Source organism: Spermophilus citellus (assembly GCF_964194105.1).
Source record: "Spermophilus citellus genome assembly, chromosome: 7".
Classification (NCBI taxonomy): Eukaryota; Metazoa; Chordata; class Mammalia; order Rodentia; family Sciuridae; genus Spermophilus; species Spermophilus citellus.
Genome location: NC_138188.1, coordinates 113,581,737 through 113,606,181, shown reverse-complemented (window position 1 = coordinate 113,606,181; position 24,445 = coordinate 113,581,737). Strand labels below are relative to the sequence as shown.

Below are 24,445 nucleotides of genomic sequence, written 5' to 3'. Positions count from 1 at the left end.
CTGGGCTGCAGTGGAGGCGTGACCCTGCACTGGTGCGCCTGGTCTCTTGCTGCTGCCCTAGGGAAGCTGTTTCTGATCTGGGAGCAGCAGGCAGTGGGGAGCCTCCCGCCCAGAGCTGACTGATCAGTGGGCCTGATGGAGGTGCTGTAATCAGACAGCCCCAGTGGGGAGGGCCTTGTCTCTGGCCTGTCCACCCACAGTCGCTGCGCCCAGCCCTTCATCCCTGACGTTTCTCTTAAGGACAGCGCTCAGAAGCGCTCAGCACAGGGCCTCTCTGGATCACTTGTATCCTTCCAAAGCCACGAAGGATACGAGGGCAAGAACAGGGCGTGCTGGGCTGCCCCTTCCCGGCCCTGTCTCCGCGGGTGGCGCCGACCGCGGCCAGCCCCCCCGGGTCGCGGGGTCCGGCCGGCCGGGGCGTGTGGGCGGGAGCCGTGCGGCGGGCGGCGGCGAGCGCTCGGAAGTGCCCCCGGGCGTCCTCCGCAGCAGGCGGCTCCTGTTTCCCGGCTCCCGCCCGGGCGGGCGCGAGGCAGCTGCTGGGAGGTGAGCGGAGCAGCGTTTTCCCACAGTCTGGGGCGGTGACACATGGCGCTCACACATTCCACAGCCGGCGGCCGCGCCAGGCCTGGCCGCGAGTCAAGGCAGCGCCGGCAGCGGCCGCCGAGCAGGTTCCGACTTTGGCCCCAGCCGCGGCCGCTTCCCGCCTTCCACGCCCGGCGGGGGCGGAGGAGGGACGCCGAGCGCAGCCTGCTTTAACCCTCGCGATCCAGACCCGCGGCGGAGCAGGTCTCCGACGCCTGCGTGGCTCGCCTGAGTGCTTAATAAATGGATGAACCAACAGATAAATACATTAATACTAAATGAACGAGGGGAAATCCAGTGCATGCACGCCAAAGGAAGCCCGAAAAGCACACACTACGTACCTACGCGACAATGGACCTGTGCAGGTTCTTGCCATTTGCCAAGCTCCTGACTCCCGTTCTCAGTGCTTTCTTGAGAGAACACCGAACAGTGGGTGGGGAACGGGGTGCGGGGGGGGGGGGGTTGGCATTCCCTCCCATACAACACCGAAAACTTGACACAGAGAGAAGCGACTTGAGAGAGGTGGCGCCACTATTGCTTCTAGATTAAGACCGAACTGCCAAAGAGATGTGAAGTAGGTGGGTGGCACTCGTCGTTGCCTCCTTCCCATCGCCCAAAGGACCACTCACTTCTGAAAGTGGCCAACCTCTGTCCTGTCCCCCTTCCACAAACCTCCGTGAGTTGATGGGATGTAGAAATCTTGACGGCAGCCGATTCTGGCGACAATGTGACAGATACGAAAGCACATAACTGGAAAGCTACACACACACACACACACACACACACACACACACACACAAATGGTCCCTGTGATTTGGGCGAGAATATTGCTCCTGTGGGATGCTTGAGCACTCCCATATTCAGCTTCCCTTGGGCTTCTGTGTAAATTAGCACAATCGAACTGTTACTGCATCTACAACTGTGTAGAGACCACACTGAAAACGGGAGTCCTCACTTTAAATCCCACAGAGCAAGCGCTCCACCAAGAACCTGGAAGAGGAGTTGCCCAGACCCCAGGGGAGAAAGGGTCTTATGCACACTGCCTTCAATTCTCACAGCAGCCCAGTGAGGTGTGTAATGTTAGTGCTCCTGGTTTATACCTACAGGGACTGAGAAGCAGTGAAATCACTTGCCTAAGGTCACATAGCTGTAACCGTACTTGACCCCGGGTTCATCTAACCACCAGCAAGTGCTGTGTTGACTAGGTCTCAAAGTTTAGATGCAGTTCAGATTACATTCCATGAACACACCCTCTCCTCTCTCCTCCCAGTAGCATGCATGTGCTCACCCACACACAGAGACCTGCCCAATCTTTACCCTTTCCAAGCCACTTATATCCTCAGTGGCTCTGACTCTGGTAGAAACTGGTAGAATTTTTGAAACTCACTTTTGGTTGGTGAAATAAATGACCTCATCCTCTCAATTATTCCAGGAAAATCAAAGAACCAAGATGTCAATCTTGGAGATTCATGATCAATCAACAGGGTACATTCAAGATAATTCACTAAATCAATTAGCATTTTCTGTGAACCTACTTTAGGTCAGACACCTGGCAGGGTGCAGATGAAGATGACAGAGGGGACAGGAGCAGAAGAGGAGTAAGTACCCACAGTCCTCATCTGGGGTTCTAAATCAGGCAGATTGGAGAGACCAAAAAAAAAAAAAGAGAGAATTATAGCATGATAAGAGAGGTAATAATTAATAAGTAATTATTAAGTGGGGGTGCAAAACTGAGAATGGTTCTAGTCAAAGTCCAGAAAGCATTCCCTAGATTTTATGTTGGGCCTCGTCTTAATCCATTTCATGCTACTATAATAGAATACCATAGACTAGATAATTTATAATGAAGGGAAATGTGTTGGCTTATGGTTCTGGAGGCTGGGAAGTCAAGATCTAGAAGCCAATATCTAGTGAGGGCCTTCTTGCTCTGTCAACCTGTGGTAGCAGTGCAAGGAGAAAGATACAGACAGACAATAAAAGGGGACCAAACTCCCTCTTTTATTTCCATCTCACTCCCAAGTACTGATCTGTTTGCTCTGCCCTATGGCCTAATCACCCTCAGTAGGACCACTTCCCAACACTGGTGCATCCGGAGACAAATTCAAACCACAGCAGCCTTGAAGAATGAGTGGCTCTCCAGAGAGAGGCAATAAGAAGGCCACTCAGGCAGAAGAAATAGGATGTGATACCTTAGATACGACACAGAAAATCTGAACCATAAATAAAAGGCTTGCAATTATATGTGATCAAAATTAAACATGTCTGATCACAAAAAAATAAAACAAACAGGCAAACTGCAGACCAGGAGAAAATATTCACAAAACCTTGATTTGACAAAGGACTTATGTACAGAACATATAAAGAACTCTGTCACTCAGTAATAAAAAGATAATCCAATTTTTTACATGACCAAAGAAAATAGACACTTTATGAAAAGAAGATATACCAATGACTCACCACAATACATACATGCGAAAGTACACAACATCATCAGTCACCAGAGAAATACAAATCAAAACTGAGATACACTCAAAAACTAAAAACTGATAATACCAGATGTTGGAGACGATGTGAACTCTTGTACATCACTAACAGGAATGTCAAATGGTGCAGCCACTTCAAGACACGAAGAGTTTCTCACAGAGTTGAACATTTACCTACAGAGTGGTGTACCGGCAAGTATTTAAGAATGGGTTGTCTGCGGAAAAATCAAGCCTGATTTGCTGGTTTCCCTGATGTAAATACTCCCTCCATGGCCAATTGCAAGGCAACAACATGACATCACTGAAAGCAGAGTTAGAAAAAGATGAGCGCAAATCAGCTCTTGCTAGCTGGTTCCCATCCACCCTGGCACACCCTGCATCTATCCCATGACCTAGCAACCCTCCTCAGAGGTACTTGCCTAAGACAAATGAAAACATGTCCACAAAAGGCTTCACTCATGATAACCCAAACTTGGAATTCATAAATAAGCTGTGCTAGAGTCACACAACGGAGCATCATGGAATAACTACTCCTTGATGAAAATGATTGATCTACTGAACTTCACAACAGGCTTGTTTGAGATTGTGCCAAATATCAAAAAGATGAAGCTGTGCGAAAGACAGTAAGCAGGGGAAGAGCATCCTGTGTGAATGCAATTTATATGATGTTCTAGAATAGTCAAAACTAACCAATGGTGACAAAAATGAGATCATGACTGCTGCAGGGGGAACTTTTCTGGAGAGATCATGACTGCTGCAGGGGGGGGACTTCCCTGGACCTTGATATGCATTAGTCATAATGAAAGTGTGAAAGATATTATTTCATATTTCATTATATATAAATAGATTATGCCTCTGAAGGAAAAAGGTCATTGCAACTAGAAAACCTTGGGTTTCACTTCACTAGAATACTCCAGTACCTTAGAAGCCAAGCACCACAGACCAGCTTGGAGGTTACAAAACAGCTGGCCAGGCACATGAGCCTCAGGGAGTAAACTGGGTTTCTTTTATTTTCTTTTAGCAAAACCAACAAAGCATTATTTGCTTTACCTCCCACTGAGGTTACTAGGTCCACCAGCCACAAGACAGAGCCCATCCCTTCCTGGTGAGGTTGGCCTGGCCCGCTCTTCCCACAACCCAGCTGATCCTTCCTCCAGCCCGCTATTCCCTCCCCCATCTTTGAGGAATCCATTTATAAAACTTGCAAAGTGACTCTGTTCTCTCCACTCCCTCATATTTTCCTCCAACTCTCCCTTCTTCCTATCCATTGCCTTCCATTCCTCTTCCACTTTAAAACCCTTACAGAAATACATGCTAGTGAGTCAACAACCTCAGGCGGTCAGGAATCCCTGTCTCCAAGAGTTTTAATTGCCATTAAAGCATAAAGATCATCTAGTAACTTATCAAAGTCATCCAGTGTGTTGAGTTCAAGTTACTCAAATTCTCTGAGCTCAATTTTTTTGCAAATTAGGAAAAATAATTCCCAGGGATCTATTTTAAGAATAAATGATGACCTGTGAAAGCATCTGCCGGACTGGGAGTGTCAAGGTTTATGGCTAGTTTCTTTTTTCATATTTCTTGTAATGAGTTCTAACCATGCACATTTCAATGACACCATTCTAAAGAGTTTGGGCAACTCTCCCAAGTCAACCTAATTGAGGAGCAAAGACCAGATGCTAGCTGAGGCCTCTGCTCCTCTTCTCAGTACGTGGCCTTCATGGAAGTTCCCAGGAAGAAGACCTTGTAGCCCAGGCCACAGCAACGGTCTCCACTCACCATATTGCTGTCTCTGCAATCCTAGAAAAGTAGCCTACAAGGGCCAGATGCAGGAAGATGGACAGGCTGTTGTTCCACACAAAAACAATAAACCTCCTTTCACACACCCCTACCTTTTACCCCTTAATTAGTCTCCTATGTATATAAAGTCTCCTTGTATAGAAACATAAAACTCTCCCAGTTTTATAAAGATACTTGTAGCCCTCTCAGAGACCAAATGTGAGGCTGTTGTAAAACTTCACATAATGCACAGGGTTTCCTTTTGCTTTTCTGTGCTTTATTCACCCAGTGTTTTCCTGTAACAAAATGTGCTGGTCAGGGCCTAGTTACTCCCCAGCCCTCCCACCATGTGGCTTATTTATTCTTCACACTCTCTGCTGTCAAGATGGCTAGTCCTCCAAGACATTGCTGGTGATTCTCCTTAATTGCCTTGCTCCTAGAGTCTCATGTGTCTTCAGTCTTCTCTTATTATCTGACCTTTTTTTGTTTGTTTGTTTGTTTGTTTTTGATACTGGGGATTGAACCCAGGGGCACTTAACCACTGAGCCACATTCCCAACCCTTTTTTATATTTTATTTAGAGGCAGGTCTTGCTGAGTTGCTTAAGACCTTGTTAAGTTGCTGAGGCTGGCTTTGAACTTGCCATCCTCCTGCCTCAGCCTCCCAAGCCACTGGGATTACAGGCGTGCACCACTGCACGAGGCTTATCTAAACTTCTCTGTGGACTTCTCAATGTTCCCCCAACAAACACAATACTTTCCTATCCCTGAGTTTTGCTCATGCTGTCTCCACCACATTCCCTTTCTCTTCACAGAGTACCCAATCTTTGAAACTTAGACCAAAGGCCAGTTCCTCTGTGAAGCTGTCCCTGATGTCCCCAAATGTAAGTACTCTCTTCCTTCCTTTGAGCCCTATGGTACTTCTCTTAACCTCCTTGTTGCGGCATCTGTTCCTTTCTCCCTCCCACAGACTGAGAGGTTTCTGAGTCCATGGGTGAGTGGGTAGATGGGTGGATGGATGGATAGACTCATGCATTCAGAATGCACCCAGGTGTAGAATGTGTAAGAATCTTTGAGTAGATAGGTAGGTAACAAGCAGGCAACATTTCCTAGAGCTATAAGATATTCTTATACCTGAGTTTCTGCATCATGTTAATATATGTATTTGTTCGATATTTATTTAACAGCTTCAATATCTGACCCATCCATCTGCAATCTATATCTGGTCTAGGGGACAGGTATTTGGATATATTTTATTCAAGCTGAATCTTAAGTCCTATGTAGTTAGTGTTTATGAAAAACAAAGAGCCAAAGACATTTTCTTTCATTCCCAACCTAAAACCAAAAGAGTTTTTTTGCCAGTACTCAGAAGTAGATATCAACATATTTCTTGTTTCTGCTCTTTGGGCCCCAGCTGAGAGGGAGGTCAACTTGTCTAACCACTTGCTTTGTAGATGAAGAAACTTCCGTCTGAAGAGGGAAAGTGTCTTGCTCAAGATCAGAGGTACAGTAAGACTACATCTGTGGGTCTTGACTCTCAAAGCCTGGCCCTGTCCTTTAAACCTTCCAACTTAAAGCCAAAGGACTGGCTTATCCATTTCTGGTATATTTCAGACCTTGATTTAAAAAAAAAAAAAAAAAAAAACAACCATGGAACCATGGATGCTTGGGAAGAAAACCCAAGACTTCTCTGGAGAGGAGTAAGACTTTTAGATTCTTTTTCTGCTTAACACCATTAGATTTGAGATCTTAACTTTTCAATGTCTTGTTTGTGCAATGGAAAGAAAAATGTTGTGCCCCTGACTTTCCAGGGGCTCTGGAAGATTCCAAAGTGTGTTCACCCAGTAAACACATTTGGAAAATATGATTTGGAAAAAATAATTGGAGAACTTCATGCTGTTGACTCTGAATTTCCTTCTTAGCAGAACTTATCACATCTACCAGGACTTGATAATACTCTGGAGAGAATCCCCCAGTACCACATCAAGAACTGACCAATCTCTACTCCCACAAGGTAACCACTTATTGAAGAACAAAATACTCAGGTAAGCCTGCGTACTACTGATTTCTCTGATACCCTGCCTCTGGTTTCTCAACTCCCAAGTACAGCTTAACCACACTTTCCAGGAATTTCTAAAACTCTGAACCAAAATTCCCAGAAACAATTTCAATTCTGTTCTGGGATTATCACTTCTTGATGACTATAGTTCAAAACCTCAGCTCCCTCCTTTAAAATAATACCAATATCTGCCTCAAAACTGTGTAAATTACAAAGGACACAATTTATCTACGTATCCCAACTACAGCCACGACCATTAAATTTTTCTTCTAATTGTCATTTTCCCCTGGAAAAATCCAATGATAATATGAAGAAAAAGAGAGAGCAACCAGGAAACAGGGGCACTGCAGGGTGGGAGAGCATTCTGTAAGAACTTGACCTCTTCCCCCAGAATCCAAGCAGCAATTATGACTGATCAGCCAACCCGAAACACATCCTGCTTTTATGAATTTCCAATCAATACCCAAAATGCCAGAAGTTTCTATTCAAATTTAAAAAAAAAAAAAAAAAGTGAGAGAGGAAGAAAGGAAGAAATCTGAACAGCGGACAAAACCCAGGCGGCCGAGACTCCCACTCCAGCTTGCGGAGCCGGGACAATGGTGAGAAATCAATGCCCAGAACCACAAGGCAGCTTTCAGACACCTCTTGACCCTGTCACTTCCTGGGTAATTAAGAGGCACTACAGTTCCGTGTCACTGTCAGGGGCTGAATGTATATCGATAGATAGATATATATGTTCTTAAAAGATTCTTTTTCTACAGCCCTGGTCAGAATCCTGCCAAAGAAAAGGGGGAGAAGAAAGGCATTTTGTCCTGAGTGCAATGAAAGGAAACATGAAAGGAGAAACCTAAATTTTTCAGCACAGTCTGCTCCTGACATGGGAAAATGGCGCAGACAAGAATAGATGGCTTGTTCGCCTTGGTTTTTTTCTTCCTTCCCTTGACAGATTATCTCTGTGAATGTGTTGTAGGCAGCGGGACACCCCTCCCTCTCTGTGCTCTTCTTCAGATAGTCTAAAAGCAAGAATGCAAACCCTGAGGTCCACAGGACAGGCCAAGTCCCTGCTTCGCTTCCTGAGGCCCCAAAGGGGGTTGCTTCCCTTCTTTGGGCCTCGGTTTCCCCAAGTGAGAGAAATTGGACCAATCCCCCTTTAGAGCCTTTTCCAAGGCTGGCATTCACCCGGGCCATGAGAAATGGCTTCTGTCTTCTAGCCCTGCCAAGGAAACAGGAACACGGTCTACTGGGAGGGAAGAAGTGGGCATCTCTACTTACGCCTGTCAGATACCAGTTTTCAAGGTCACTTAAACCAGTGGGGAGCCCCAAGGTGCGGACACTGGGAGAAAGTCGTGCAAACCCACTGAAGAGGGAGAACACTGAAGGGGTTTTGAGGACTCTGACTCAGAGGTCATTCAGTGAGTCTATGTCCTTTCCCAGTGGCACTTTGTCAGAGTGACCAGTCTGCTTTGGGAACTGATGCAAGCTGCTTGTTCATTACAGACAGCGAGCTTCCTGCCTCACGGCCTGCACTGATTATCTGTGCATCCCTCCAGCACCAAGCCCAGGCCAGCACACAAGAGGAACTCAGAATGTTGATTAAAGCAATATCCCAATTTAATGAGAGAGCAGGGGAAGGATATATGTTCTGATTGGATGCCTCAGCACCTCGCTGCAACATGCAATAGATTTTTATTTCACCAAACCTGGTCACTTCTAGTTAACTAGCTTTACATCTGGAGGATAAGAGCCTGGTTCTATCACCTCTTCAGGACCATAAGCAGTACAGTGACTGGGTACACAGACCAGTAAAGTATGAGGGAAGGCATGGATGGCGAATAATGTCATGAGACATCATTGAGAGCTTCCTCTGATCTGCCAACTCTGGCCCTTGGCATGGGACATGTGTATATGGTGAGCAACCCTGTCATCAGTATGGCCCACTGATACCCTAAAATTAGTAACATGCTCTTCATGGCATTGTAAGGGTGTTACGTCACATTCCCACGGGTTCCTGATAGGCTAAAAGATGCCCAGTAAGTTGCAAGGTCTATCTCACCAAAGATGTCCTCCTCCACTTTGGGAACACCAAAGGGACAAGCAGACTAGTAAATGTGAAAGGGATCACACTTACCTAGGGGAAAAGCACGACAAAAATTCATGATCCTCACGATGTGTTTGTAACTCAGCTGAGGCTTCTCTCCATGTTCTCTCCTGTTCATTCCTGCCTGCATTTGAAAGCTTCCTGGGTAAACTTAAGAAACCAGCTCCCTAAGACCTGTCTGTCTTCCTTCCCATCCTCAGTTGAGGGTGGGGCACCAGGTCAGTGCCACCCATTCTGAGCAAGGACAGGCCCTCTCTAGGTACCACAGACCATTAGTGCTTGGGCCTCCTAACAACTTTCTTCTTGTTGGTTTAAACCCTTTCCATTTATTCTTACAGTGGCTTGAGGGACGAAAGTGACAAGTATTACCAGTGTTAGGGTGGCTCAGTGCTATTGAGCACCTGAAATGTGGCTAGTGTGACTATAATGATTTTTTTATATTATTACATTCTAAATTATTTAAGCAAATTTAAGTAGCAGCACGTGTCTGTAGCAACCGTGCTGAACAGCAGCTCTGCTCTGGACTCATCCCCATGGTCCAAATTTGACAAAATTTGAAGTATTTGTGGACTTTATAAATCCTTGAAAAATATGAATAAGACAATAAGCAAACTAGCTAAAAGAACGAACTGGTTTCTTAGCTCTCACCAGGCACTATATTTTTTAAATTCCACCAAGGCCTGCCCTCAGTTGGTGGCCCCTTGAAGCACCCAGCAGCAGGATGTCCTCCAGGATGCCTCCCCTCCCTCCAGTGGCCCCTGGCACACTCTCCCCCTGGATCATTCCCATCCCAGCATGAATGACATATGACTATGTGTGCAGCAGCAACTCTGCTGTGCTGTGAATATCTCTCCAACTTCCACCAATGCCTGTCACACAGATGGCATTCAAAAGTGGTTGTTCTGAGCAGAATTCCCAATACTGAACTCCAAGGCTGTTATGATTACAAGGTCAGAATCTTCAATCACTGTAATGTTTATATTCCTCTCACATGTTGAAGCCTAATCCCCAAAGCGATAGCATTTGCAGAGGGGGTTGGGGGTAGTAATTAGGTTTCAATGGGATCATCAGGATGAAGCCTCTGTGATGGGATTCCATGCCCTTATAAGAAGAGGATGCAACCAGAGTCCTCTCTCTGCCATCTCAGGACATAGTAAGAAGGCAGACTTCTGCAAACCACGAAGACAGCCCTCACGAGACACCATGCATCGGCTACCGCCTTGATCTTAGACTTCCTAGCCTCCAAACTTTGAGAAATAAATGTCTGACATTGAAGCCAGCCAGTCTGTGATATTTTGTTAAAGCATCCTGAGCCGACTGAGGCAGGGTCTTTGGGAAGAGCAGCATTCAACATCAGCCTTTTGACACACACTCATTAAAGAAAAAAGCAAGCCAAGAAAGACATTTTACCCAGTACCTCCGTGGTGACTATAGGGTCAAGAAAGAACCAGACCCTGCTCTGAGGAGGACTCAGTACTGTGAGAAAAATGGCCAAGTACAGGAGGAATTATGATCCCAGATGTGATTTGATCAATGCAGATGGAGTCCTTGGAAACTTTACAAGAAAGAGAAATCAGGCACTACTAAAATTAGGAGGGAGAGGGACAGGAGGACACCTCTTCCTAATAAAAGTGGAGCATCTGAGCCAGGACTAGGGGATCAGATGGATGTGCTTGTACAGAAAGGAGCAAAGGGGGGGGGGGCTGAGGAGCAGGAAGTGGGGGGGGGGCATCTATGGACTAGAGACTAGTCCAGCCTTTTATGCAGCTGTGCTTCAGAGTGAGGCTGAAAAGCAGCTCAGCTCGGGTTGAAGCACTGATGGCAAAGGTTCCCCAGCCCCCAGGGCTCCTTGGAGCTCAAGTTAAAAACTGCAAGATTTTCTATTTCTAGCTTCTAGCCCCCCCACCCCACCCCCACCGCTGTAATGGATCTTCCAGTCTCAAGACCTATCCCTTTCAGAAGAGTGAGGGTGGACAGCTGGACAACCAGTGTGGCCTCCCAAGTGTCCGTGGGAAGGGGCTGGGCTGTCTGCTCCCCTCTCTCTTCCGCCTGCTGTGAAATCCACATCAGCTGGAGATGCCCTAGAGATCTGTTTCCATCTGTTCTGGGCCTGGCTGGTGAGAAAGCCTCAGGATCTGAGAGGCCAGCCTGGGGGTGGGGTCAGGAAGGATCCCACTGCAAAAGCCTGTTCAGCCAACCCTGGGAACAGCTGCCCTGGAGGGGCCAGGAGGCTCCCAGCTTCCCAGCAGCTCTCAAATCACCCATTTTGTAGCTGAGTTGCTAATGATGCAATTAAGTTCATCAGAAAAACATCTGTTCTGGATGACAGGACCGCTGGCCGGGCTCTGCTGGAGGCTCACCAGAGGCAGGGGACTTAAGTCACTAGACAACCAGGAGCATTGATGTCCCCAAGAGCCTCAAAACTACCCCTTCAGACATTATGGACCAGCAAGTATCCTCTGCACCCTGAGTCAGGACCTGCGGATGGAAGCTCATTCTAGGCTGTAAAGTCCCAGGGTCACTGCCACCAGAAGCTCCTCCGGAGTTCCTGTCAGTTCTGCGAGGCTGGGCAAGGGCTATGCTTCAGAACAAGTACTCCATGGACAGCTGCTATGTACAGGCAACCTTGTCTGAGCAGTTTCCTCCAAAGGCCAGGCTCACATGCAGGTGTGTTTGGGGATAATCCCAAGGAGCAGGGGTGAGCTGCAGCTGGAGAGTGAAACCTGGAAATGAGAGAGAAAGACAATACGAGGGTGTATTGCCCAGGCTGCAGCCACAGGAGAAGCTAGCACTCAATTCCATGGAAACTTCGAAAAAACTTGGAGAAATGCATCCCAGAACAGCCCACCCTATAGGTCAAAGAGGGAAGCATTTTTCCCATAGGCTCCTGTCTTCATGGGTCAAAGGTCACTCCGGGGGTGTGACCTGGAAAGTTCTATGATGCAGATTGGCAAGTGTCGTTATAGTAGGACAGAAAGACTCAGAACAGGAAGTGAGAGGTATGTGGTGGGCCCAGGGCAAGGTGCTGCATGGAGCTTCTTGAAGTCTGCAACCATCTGGGAGCTACAGCTTGGCTGCAGTAGGAAGGAGCCTGAAAAGGAATTTTCCAGAAGGCTTGGGTGTGTTGCATTTGCTTTTACATGTCTCTCCCTGGAGTCCAGGGCACAGGCTCAACCTGCTGGAGTCTGCACTTGTTTCCTAGAGCTACTGTAACAAATTACTATAAACCTGGTGCCTTGAAACAATACTAATATATTCTCTTACAGTACTGGGATGGGAATCTACAACGGGACTCACTAAGCTAAAATCAAAGTATCAGCCAGGCTGAGTTCTCATTCTGGAGGCTCCAGGAGAGAATCTGTTTTCCTGCTTTTTTCCAGCTTGTAGGGACCACCTGTTTCTTCCTCTATCTTCAAAACCAGCCATGGCAGGCCTGAGCCTTTCTTTCATGAGTTTCATGAGCTGAATCTGATTCTCCTGTTTCCCTCTTTTATTACAAGGTCCCTTGTGGTTACAGCTGACCTGCAAGCTTAATTGCAGCTGCAACCTTAATTTCCCTTTGCCGATAACATAATACATTCACAGGTTCTAGGGATCACAATGTAGCAGCTTTGAGTGCCATTGTTCTGCTTAGTACAGACGCTGTTCTGCCTTCTCCCAAAACAAGACCTCAGCATTTATACTCAGCTTTGACCTCAGCATTTGAAGCTGACTTTCTAGAGCGTCCTTGCAGCTTTAAGTGACTATCTGCCTGTCCATGATCCTACAGCCTCTCAGCATGGCCGTCTGCTTTGTTGAGGATAACTAAGGCCAGTAGAGCCTCAGGCCAGCCTGAGCATCATGGAAAGAGCCTGAATTTCACAGATACAGGCGTTGAGCTACAATCCCAGCTCACTAAATAGCTGGCGGAGAGGCCTGGAGCAGGTTACTCAGCCTTTCCTGGCCTCCACAACCTCATCTGTGTAGCAAGGATAGTGCCCCAGGGGCCAGTCAGGATTAGAAATCACTTTTTTGACCCTTAAAAAATACATGTTGTGGCTTCCTTGTGACTGGCACTTTTCTAAACCCTGGGAATACAACAGGTAATAAGGTCAAGTCCCTACCCTCATCAAACTTAAATTCTAGTTGTGTATAATGTGTTAAGTCTTTAGACAGTGCCTGGAACATAGTAGGTGCTCAATAAGTTAAATACATCATTCGAGCTCTCAAGCTTGCCCTTATCAAGGAAATAATACTGATTGTAAGGTATTTACTGATTTATAACGTGCAGAGTGTACATGTGATTATAACCATTATCTCATTTGGTGCTCACAATAATAATTCAAACATAGGAGAGTTAGCAGCCTTATAGCCACAGTAAAAACCTATGCCCCATCCAAGCACCCAGTCATTCAGAACATGTCACCTCTTGTCCTATTTCTATCCTTTCCTTAGGCAGGGCAAAGGGTTGAGGGGTAGGAAACATTAATTAATTAATTAATTAATTAATTATAAAAATGCTCTTCTCTAGAGGTATAGTTGCAGTAAAATAGTTTAAATCATGTTCTCATCTTGTGTAAATGTTTTGTTTTGGAGGGACAAGCACTTGCCCTTCTCTTCTTGCATTTATCCCAGGCTGCCCCCCTTTAGCATGCATGTTTTCCTCTCTCTCTCCCACAAAACTTTGAACTGACTTGGGAGGCCCAAAGAGCAAAACCCAGTGGAATACTTTGTAATTATCTAGTGGTTCTCAGGAAGCCCTTGCTAACTCTGCCCCCTTCCTGCACCCCCACAGTCCCTTGATGGAGGAGAATCCTAGAGCTTACTCACCTGAGACCTCAAATGACTAGCCCATGCAAGACAGTTTCTCTTGAAGTCTCTATTGTTACATTCAGGTTACCAGAGATGAGTTTCCGCCAGCTGGCCCTAGTGCCCTAGTGCCCTCCACCTACAGAGCAATCCTGGGATGTCTGTGAGCTGGCACCTGGATATTCCTATGTCCTCATCTCTAGCTCCTACAAGGCACGTGCCAATCTGGTAGAGTCTGAGGGGTCAGGACGGGATGGACTGGTGCTGTGGGCAGTTGTTCCTATCTGTCCCCATCATCTGGCACGTGCCTCTGCTGCCCTTTTCCACGAGGTGCCTGCTAGACTACCAGGGCTCCCTCCTCCAGCTCAGTTGTCCTAGGCTCAGCAGGCAGGATGCCATAATTCTCAAGAATAAAGCAAACATTTGAGGGTTTAACAAGCTCAGCATTTGCATGTCTGTTTTCAGATAAAGCCTCATCTTGGGGGGATTAAAGCCTTTTCCCTCCTTTCCTCCCATCCAGCCCAAAGTATGAAGGTATTTCTGACATAGTTGGCTGTAAAAAAAAGATTTCTAAAGAGAAAAATACCACCCATGCCCTGTAATTTCAGCAACTTGGTATAAAAGCAAACCAAAGGGGAAGGGGAAGGGGTGGAGAACAGAAAAGAAAAATCTCTAGTCAAACAGATTGTTGATCTTCAAGTGGGCGATTCATTAGCTTTCGTCTCTAGTCTCAGGAAATGCACATGTTGGTTCCGTTACTGGGAAAGGCGTTATCTCTGCACTAAGGGGAAGGGCTGTGCCCCTTGAGGCCAAGAGGTTGGGGACAGGAAATGGGGGAAGGGGCAGAGGCCCAGGGGCCAGAGCTTGGAGGCACTGGCAGGGGAGGGAGAGACAGGAATTGCTCTTTGGGGCATTTTACATTAAGACCTTGGCTTATCCAGATGTTAAAAGGCTCTGAATATGGAAAAGAACAATTTCATCTCGAGTTTGGGAAGCCATGCTATCCAGAGATCTGCCTCCCTGAGGAGGTCCTCTTTTGCCTGCTATGAGCAGATAAAATGAACCCGTGGGGGCGGTTTCAGAGAAGTTTCAAGGAGTAGGGCTTGTCCTAAATTACTAAAGCTTTTCTCTTGAGAGGTGATTTCCACAAAGACCAACTCTATCCTCAATGGGAGTGGAAATGATAAACCCCCTGGATGGGGTGAACTTTGCAGCCATTGTTCCAAAGAGGACAGAGCTGTGCTGGGGATGTGGCTCAAGCAGTAGTGCGCTCGCCTGGCATGCGTGCGGCCCGGGTTCGATCCTCAGCACCACATACCAACAAAGATGTTGTGTCCGCCGAGAACTAAAAATAAATATTAAAAAATTCTCTCTCTCTCTCTCTCTCTCTCTCTCTCTCCTCTCTCACTCTCTCTTTAAAAAAAAAAAAAAAAAAAAAAAAAAAAAAAAAAAAAGAAGAAGACAGAGCTGTTATCCAAGACAGTGGCTGAGGATTGAGGGCTAAGCCTCAGATCCGCAGATGGAGCAAAAGGCGATGCTCATTTTCAGGGCGATGCGGGTTTGCCCAGGGAACAACCATCCTCCCATCCAATCGCGTAATGACCAAGTGTCTGGGTGGAGACAACCCCTGCATTACTTGGGGATTCCCTGCAACCTCAGAAGACAAAGTAAGCCCACACAACCCTGGAAAGGAAATGTGAAGGGAATAACGGGAACTTTACAGAACCCCCGTTAAGTTAGCTTCCCGTGGAGGGGTCCAGAAGGTGGTTCAACCTGATCATCAGAGACAGGGCCCGGCACATATGGCTAGGAACAAACATCCTAACACACACAGGGTGTTCAGAGATTGCTTGTGGCCTGAGCCCTGCATGACATAGACCGAGGGGACATATCGGTGTTAGTTGGGAGAAAATTTCAAGATGAAGTCAAAGGGTTGAAGCCAGAGGGAAAGAGCCCACTTCTCAGAAGAGCAGGGACAGTAGGGCGAAGCAGAGGGAGAATCATGGCAGGACCCAGTGCCCAGACCAAAGAAGCAGGGAAGGACTCCTCAGCCAGGGCCAGGGGAGGCCAACACTTGAGGCCCATGTGCAACTTGTGCCAGTCAGTGACAGCCTAGGCATGTCCCAAGGCCATCGCAAGGAGTTGTTGCCCAACACATGCTGAAGGGCAGAGGACTGGACCAGGGCAGGCCTGAAAGTGGCACATTGAAGAAAACCGGAGGGCAAAAATGTCGGGAAACCAGAGAACTTGCTTTTCATATTTTTTTTTCTTTTTCATTTGTTCTTTTTAGATGTGCATGACAGTAGAGTGTATTTTGACATATTATACATACATACAGTATAACTTCCCATTCTTACAGTTGTACATGATGTGGAGTCTCACTTGTCGTGAATTCATATATGAACATAGGAAAGTTATGTCTGATTCATTCTACTGTCTTTCCTATTTCCATCCCCCCTCCCTTCTCTTCATTCCTCTAATCCATGAACTTCAATTCTTCCCTCCTACCCCAACCCCTTATTACAATATCTACATATTAGAGAGAACACTTGGCCCTTGGTTTGGGGGGATTGGCTTATTTCACTTAGCATGAGAGCCTCCACATTTACCAGCAAATGCCATAATTTCATTCTTCTTTGTGGCTGAGTAATATTCCTTTGTATATATGTACCACATTTTCTTTATTCATTCATCTGTTGAAGAGCATCTAGGTTGGTTCCATAGCTTAGCTATTGTGAATTGAGCTGCCGTAAACATTGATGTGGCTGTGTCACTGTAGTATGCAGATTTTAAGTCCTTTGAGTGTATGCTGAGGAATGGCTTAACTGGGTCAAATGGGGTCCATTCCAAGTTTTCTGAGGAATTTCCATACTGCTTTCCAGAGTGGTTGCAACAATTTGCAGTCCCACCAGCAATGTATGAGTGGACCCTTTTCCCTACATCCCTGCCAACATTTATTGTTACTTGTATTCTTAATAATTGCCATTCTGACTAGAGTGAGATGGAATCTCAGTGTAGTTTTGATTTGCATTGGAGAACTTGCTTTAAATAAGACGCATTCCTTCCAGTCCCCATTCATCTTAGAATCTAAAATGAGTTGTCCGAAATAAGAGAGGCAAAGAAACCAGCCAAGGTAGCACTGCCATTCTTGAAGAAGTCCCAGATCCATAGTTCTGGTCTTAAACTTCTCCTTTAAATAGTTCTGACTGCCTGTAAGTCTTCTCCCAGGAAAAGGTTAATTTCAAAAATCTCTTAGGTACAAAACAGAATCTATTATATAAAATTTATGTAGCCCTCTCACCTTGGATTTTTCCCTGAGTAGTTAGCTTTCCCTCTGCCTGACTGAAGCTAAGGTTGGAGAGGAAGTTTGCAATCAGCTGAGAGCGACAATTTCCAAGTCGACAGGCCCTGGGAGACAGTGCCCATTGGTGTTTAGGAAGGATGTCTGGCCTCAGTTTTGACCCCTAAAAAGAGAGCACTAGGGCCCAAAGGCATTCAAGCAGAGAACAGAAAGGGTGAAAGCATGGCCCACACCTGGCACCTCGCTGCCACCCCCAACCCCAACCCAACCACCCAGCTCTGCTCCGCCGGTGAACTGATTAGTCATTCGTAAGGCTGAAGTCATTAATTCAGGAAGGAAGCCACGCTAGCTGCCTCCTTTTCTTGCTGGGAGTTTGCTGCGGTTGCAAAACAGGTGAGTAATCAGACATTCTGGGAGCTCTTGCCAGGAAAGTTACCTTGCAGCTCCTTTGCTGGTGGGGAAGCCACGCTACCGGCCTGAATCACGCTGGATCCCAAGGAGAGCAAGGCCAAACTTGCCCGGGTTCACCATTGCATCATGAGACAGCAGAGGTGCACCAGGTCACCCAGCCTGCCTCCCCACCCACACACAGCTGGGGTGACCCTCTGTGAGGTGATCGCTCGGCTGCATCTGGGGTTTGGGGAGACTCAAGGGACTGGAGACAGACATCCTGCAAGGCACAAGGGATACCAGATACAGCCCAAAGTCCCTGCTGGACAGATGACAAAACTGAGGTGCAGGGATGAGCAAATCAAACAGGTAATAGACCTAGGGTAGAACATTCATTTCTCAATAATCTGTCCCCCCCGAAGTTTCTGCTGCACTCAAATATGTTAACAGATAATGTGAAGGCTCAGATTTTAAGGAAACCCAGGAATGACCAAAGGATAAAATCCCCCAATGTCTATTAGTACTGCCCAAAACGGTGGTTAAATAAAATGAAGTGCTAGTTGACCATTGAAACATTGGCACCACTTTGTATATTCTGATATGGAGCTGTCCCCATGATATAGTTTTATGAGCAAGAAATCAAGGTTTAAAGACAGTATGTATTGTTTGCTACCCTTTTGAGCATGGACTTACACACACTTTCATACACATGGACATATACATAACATCTAGTGTTCGGAATGGTTTGGAGGGCCAATGTTATTATTAGTAACACTAATTATTATCAGAGTATGCATTCTCTGACCATAGCCACTACCTAGCCAACTTCCCTTGGAAGACAGTGATCTGATTCATGCCCCTGAGCCCGACCAATCCAAAACCCCCCTCTCCTCCACCTGTGGGTCTGTATTGGTCACCTCAATGTCTTGGTTTCCAGGTGCTCAGGAGCCTCTCTGTGGAAAAGCTCAGGGACTGGGGTATCCTTGATACCTCACCTTCCCACCCCACCCCACTCCAGGCCACCATGGCTCAGACCTCCACACTTGGCTGAGGTAACAGAGAAGCACCAGGAGGAGAAGGGCTTTGTGCCTTCAACAGCTGGCAGTCTCTGTGAGTCGTCTCTTCATACGGAATATCCTGTGAGGACTCATTCCTTGAGCTGAAGGCCACCACCTCCTGTCCACTCACCAGCCTCTCCACAGAGAGGCCACAGAACAGCAATCTCAGGAAAGGGCTGAGCACCTCCAGGTGATTGCATGGGATAGACTGCTTCCCAGCCCCCACCCCAGGATTCAGGAGGAGGAGCCACCTGAGCAATACCTGGTGGGGCACCTACTAGCCCCTGGATGAGAACAGTACCCTGGGTAGGACCCAGGCCACGGAAATGCCCAAAGACAAGAAGCACCTGTCCAAAAATTCCTCCACGGAGTTCTCTGGAAAAATTACTTCAGGGGCTGGGGATGTGGCTCAAGCGGTAGCGCGCACGCCTGGCATGCGTGCGGCCCGGGTTCGATCCTCAGCACCACATACCAACAAAGATGTTGTGTCCGCCGAGAACTAAAAAAAAAATAAATATTAAAAATTCTCTCTCTCTCTCTCTCTCGCTCTCTCCTCTCTCACTCTCTCTTTAAAAAAAAAAAAAATTACTTCAGGAACTCATACTATGGATTTCCACCTTCCTGGACATTCACGTGGCATTCTATCATCCCATCTTACACGTGAAGAAACCAAGGTGCCCAGAGATGGGGGGGGGTCAGATATTCTGGTATAGAGCCACAGTCTCTTCATCTATGTCCACATTAAAATCAGCACCCAGAACATCAGAGGGATTCAGTCAATGTCAGCTGACTAAGCAGAAGAAACACCCACGTTGGTTTACCAAAGATGGAGACACTCATAATGTAGGACACCAACACTTGTGGTCTGGTATGGAAGAAAAAAACCAGTGCAGTGCTGTGGAGCCACGGGGACTTGATCAGGAAGCACACCTACCAGTTTAGGGCAATCAATCGTGTACTACTTATGGATGGTTGATTATGCATGAGGATCTTAGCCCTTATCCCCACTCCTAATTTCCGAGGCCTCTCCTCCCACCCCTGGCTCTATCATTACTGCCAAAGTCCTTCCCCCCCCACCCACACACACCACTGCCACCTGTTTCTCTGTCTACCCTCCTTTCCCCATCACAAACCTCTCCCTCAGAATCTTCTGGTTTTGCTCTCTTTGGTGCCCATCCATGGATTGCTGTAGAAGGACAATCTTTCCTTTTTGAGGTCCTTCCCTCTTTCATCCATGTGCTCATGAATTCATCAAGTATTCCCTGAACCTGGAAGTGCCAGACACTTCCCTAGCATCAATTTATATATAATCATTGAAAATAACACAGAATTTGATTCATCTTTCAAAAAAAAAAAAGAGAGAAAATTATTTTTAAAAATCCCAAATTAAGACAATTTCTAAGCAACAAAGATGGCATCAAGAAGCATGAGTTGTTATTAAGGTATTATTATTATTATTATTTATTAATTATATTCCTGTCTTAAATTTTCCCTCAGTCACCAGAATGGATCAATAAATGGTAACATTTTCCTGGTCTGATGTTTTCTAAACCACATTACAAAGGCGTGGAGTTTTAATTTCACATGCATTAGCTGGGTACTTTTTTTTTCCCCCTCTCTCTCTCTCTCTTCCTCTCTCTCCTCAAAGCAGATAAATGAGGTTCTAAACTAAGGATAACAAGGCTTAACAGCAAGGCGCTTTTTAAAAAGTGAATCATTTCTCAGTTCTCCTTTGCTAATCTCTCTTGGTAACATTAATTATGAGTTTGTGCAGCGTGCCCCAAGGCAAGCTCAGCTTTCCCAGGACAATTAAAGTTACTTAATTATTAAAAACTGTGTGCTGCTGCCCTGGAGAGAAAGAGGCAGCCAGACCCGGCTCCCACAGCCCCCCACAGGAGTGACCGGACACTGTGGGAACTAGGCTCTTTTCCCTCGCCATTGTAATTCTTTCAATATAATCTATGAAAATCCCCTCCGCAGCCTCCCCCACCCCAGCATGAATGATTTAGGGACTGCTAGCTGCTGAGCCCAACCTGCCACCGGCTCCTCTCCACCTCCCCTGGGGTGGACTCCAGCTTCTCTAGGCCAGGGCGGAAGAGGTCCCAGGCCCTGGAGGTCTGGGGAGATGGTGGGCCTCTGTCTGGGTCCTGGTGCTGAAGGGAGTGTCCTGGAAAATGCTGAGCCTTGGTCTGAGTGGGTTCCTGTTGGGCCATTCTTCATCAGACCTGATGCCTCAGGCCACACAGAAGAATCATTATCCACCCTAAAATGGGCAGAAGGGAAGGAGGCTTCCCCAGCCAGGCCCTGTTTGCAGCAGATAGTACCAAGAGCAGATAAGAATTTCTAACAACCCTTATTCTCAGTGATTGTGTCAGTGGAGAAACTGGGGGTGGCCCTGGTTCTGCCATCAATACCTTCTGGCCCAGCGCCAGTCACTTCATCCTTTATTCTCATTCTTGGTTTCATACAGGGAGGTATCTTTACAATCTTGAGGGGCCTCTAATCCCAATACTTCCATGAATCTAACACTTCACTTCCCTGGAAAGAAAAAACTCAAATTTCCCCCTTTTATTTCCTACATTCATTCATTCACTCAGCAAGCACCCACTCCAGGTCAGGAGTTTTTCCAGCTGTGGACAGAACAGAGGAACCCAGCCCTCGTGGACTTTCTCTGATCCTCCCTGACATTTGCACACAGGAGGAAACAAGGCTAAGGAGGTTCCTGGGATCATCCAGCATGTTGCTGTGAGATGGGAGGAGACCAGAACTCCTGACCCAGCCCAGGCAGCTCCCTCCTTATTCCTTTGCCTTCCCCCTCCTGCTCCAGGGGCCTCCCACCCTCAGCTCTGTCGTGGGCTCTAAGTCTTCTGGGAAGCAGGCTCCAGTGGAAATATGCTGGCCCCATACATACATCATTTAGAATTTTCTAGTAGCTACATTTTGAAAAAGAAAAAAAAGCTAGTAGAATTTATTCCCATGATATATTTTATTTAACCAATATAGTAAAAATATCATTGTCCTGATTTATAATAATACAAAAATCATGCATAAGATGCTTTACATTTGTAAGTGAAATCTTCAAAATCCAGTTTGCATTTTACCTTTATCACACATGTCAATTTGGACAGTCATATTTCAATGCTGAAGAGCACTTGTGCCTGATGGACAGTGTGGGGCTAGGGTTCCCGATGTCTCTCTGTGACACTCCTCAATACTCTTCACCACCCTTGGGGAACCAACGGCTCCTCATAGCCCATGGCAGATAGAGGCTGGTCTGGCTCCTTAGTTGTGCAGGGCATTTTCCTTAGGACATTGACACTGTGGAATACTATGAAGACAAAAGCAAAACTGAATTAAGGACATTCTTTTTATAAACACTTATAGAAAGGACAAAGCCTATCAATAAGTGAACAAGGCAAGAGACTGACAGCATGTATGGAATTCTGTTCTTGCATGTATACCTGAACTCTCCATGAAGGGATCCTAAGAAACTAAGAACATCAGCAGGGGAACTGGATGGATGGAGGGCAGCGGGACAGGGGGCATTTAAGGGCATGGGGTTTTTATGCTTTTTCAATTTTGAATACGTAGATGCATTAGGTTTTCAAAGATTAAAACAAAAACTTCTCTGTTGATGAGCACACTTTGGCCATGAGGCCGGCCCCGCCCTTTGCTCCTGCACCCATTTGCCTCACGCCCCATGGCTTTGCATCAGGAGCAAATGCAGGTCAGATTTGTGGTGTTGCCGCTGCTCCACAATAGGAAGAGGGAAGCTTGGCAGAAGCCCAGGGCAGGAAGACATGACACCGAGTGACTCTAAAGGGCTCTTTTGTTTCCAGAAAGGCAGTAGCTTCCACTCAGCATCCCTGCCCCCCTCACAGCCCGCTGTCTCTGGGATGCCTGTGCCACCTGCCACAAGAGCATCATTTCTTCCCCGGAAGAGCCTCTGAGTTCGAGGTCGGGAGGAGAAGGGGGCCCTGGCTGGGAAGGGGCATCCTCCTCTGTTCCCAAAGGATGTCATTCATTCCCAGGATTTCATTTCCAGAGGCATGATGCCACCCTGCCAGCTGCCCTCCAAATCCTGGCATCTCCAGTCTGACTGCCGAACAGAGCAATAGAGCTAAGAAAATAGGACATAAGCTTGTTTGCACATGTGTGTCTACCTTTGTGCATCTGTGGCCCACAATGTCATTCATTCACTCTTTTGTTATTCTTTCAACAAATGTTCCTTGAATCCATACGATATTCCAGCTGTGCTTTGCTCTTGGGATTCATCCAGGAATAAGACAGACAAGGTCCTGTCTACATGAAACTTATAGTCCAGCAGGAGAAACACATAAATTAAAAATAATTCACTTCCACCTGTCAGAATAAGTGGAAGGAAAAATACATGAAATCAGGGCACATGAACTGGGAGGCCAGGGAAGTTTGCATATGAGCCCTGTCATTTAAGTCAATCCTAAAACACATAAATGTTTCGGCATGGTGTCACACATCTGTAATCCCCATAACTTGGCAGGCTGAGGCAGGAAGATTGCAAGTTTGAGGTCAGCTTTAGCAACTAGTAAAGCCCTACACAACTTAATGAGACCCTATGCCAAAATAAAGAACAAAAAGGGCTGAGGATGTAGCTCAGCAGTAAAGTGCCCCTTGGTTCAATCCCTGGTACAAAAAAAAAAAAAAGACCAGAGGCCACATCCAAGTTCTCCCCCACCACACATATCAAGAGGCTCTGTACCACTGAGAAACCACTAGCCCTTTTTAAAAAATAAAAAATAAAATGCATAGATGATAATATGTGACAAGTGAGACTTCCATGGACAAGTACCCCACAGACTCAGATTGCCCCCTGTCTTTGAATAAAACATACACCTTTAAAAACTTTTATTCAGAAATAAATTTAAAATTGCAAAACATTACAAAAATAAAAACAGTACAAAGAACATCTATATGTTTTAGCCAGATGAACCACTACAGTTAGCATTCACCCTACTTGCCTCACCGATTGTGTGTGTTCTCTCTCTTCCTCTCTGCATATATAGTCATCCTTAATATGTGGGAAGACTAGTTCTAGGACCCCCACAGGTACCAAAATCCTTGCATGATCAAGTCTCTTATATATAGTGGGGATGTGGTTCCATGGTAGAGCGCTAGCCTAGCATATGGAAAGCCCTGGGTTTGGTCCCCCATACCAGGAAAAAAAAAAATCATTTCAGGAGATATAAAATGGCATAGTAGCTGCCAGGTGCAGTGGCATGTGCCTGTAGTCCCCACTACTCAGAAGACTGAGATAGGAGGATGGCTTGAGCTCTGAAGCTCAAGACTGTCCTAGGCAACATAGCAATATCCTATTTCAAAAGCTAGATGATAGATAGATAGATAGATAGATAGATAGATAGATAGATAGATAGATAGAATTGCGTAGTATTTGTATATAACTTTCACATACCCTCCATATAGTTTAAACCATCTCTAGTACCTAATAAGATGTGAATGTTACATAAACACTTTTATACTATCGTGTTTAGGAGGAAATGACAGAAAAAAATGTCTTTACACGTTCAATACAAATGCATTTCTTGATTTTTTTAAAATCCATGTTAAAACCCTGGATGAAGAACACACGGATATGGAGGGCCAGCTGTGTGTATGTACACACACAATATATTGTACATATGTGAACACTTGGACACATATGCATGACTTTCATCTGCACAATGTGAGGACACAGTCCACATATCCTAGCTCTTTACCACCAGAAACTCAGAACCACAGGCCCTCTGAGCTCAATGTGCTCTGTGAGTTCAGGAGAAGGTCCACCCTGCACCCTCTGCCTCCCTGGTAATACAAAAACAAGCCCATGAGATGCTATAGGAGTAGAGTCCACACCTGGAGCAAAGCCATCACTTTTT

At 46.3% G+C, this 24,445-nt stretch overlaps 2 long non-coding RNA genes across 13 annotated transcripts in view; both read right to left on the bottom strand.

Moving 5' to 3' along the window:
* LOC308652804 overlaps positions 1-24,445 on the bottom strand; it is a 603,613-nt gene that overhangs the window by 341,678 nt on the left and 237,490 nt on the right. The window lies entirely within an intron of this gene.
* LOC308652638 overlaps positions 21,512-24,445 on the bottom strand; it is a 30,892-nt gene continuing 27,958 nt past the window's right edge. For all 12 annotated transcript variants that reach the window (XR_014022848.1, XR_014022849.1, XR_014022850.1 and 9 more), the window contains one exon: positions 21,512-21,861. This is a non-coding gene — a long non-coding RNA (uncharacterized lncRNA). The remainder of the gene's footprint in view (positions 21,862-24,445) is intronic.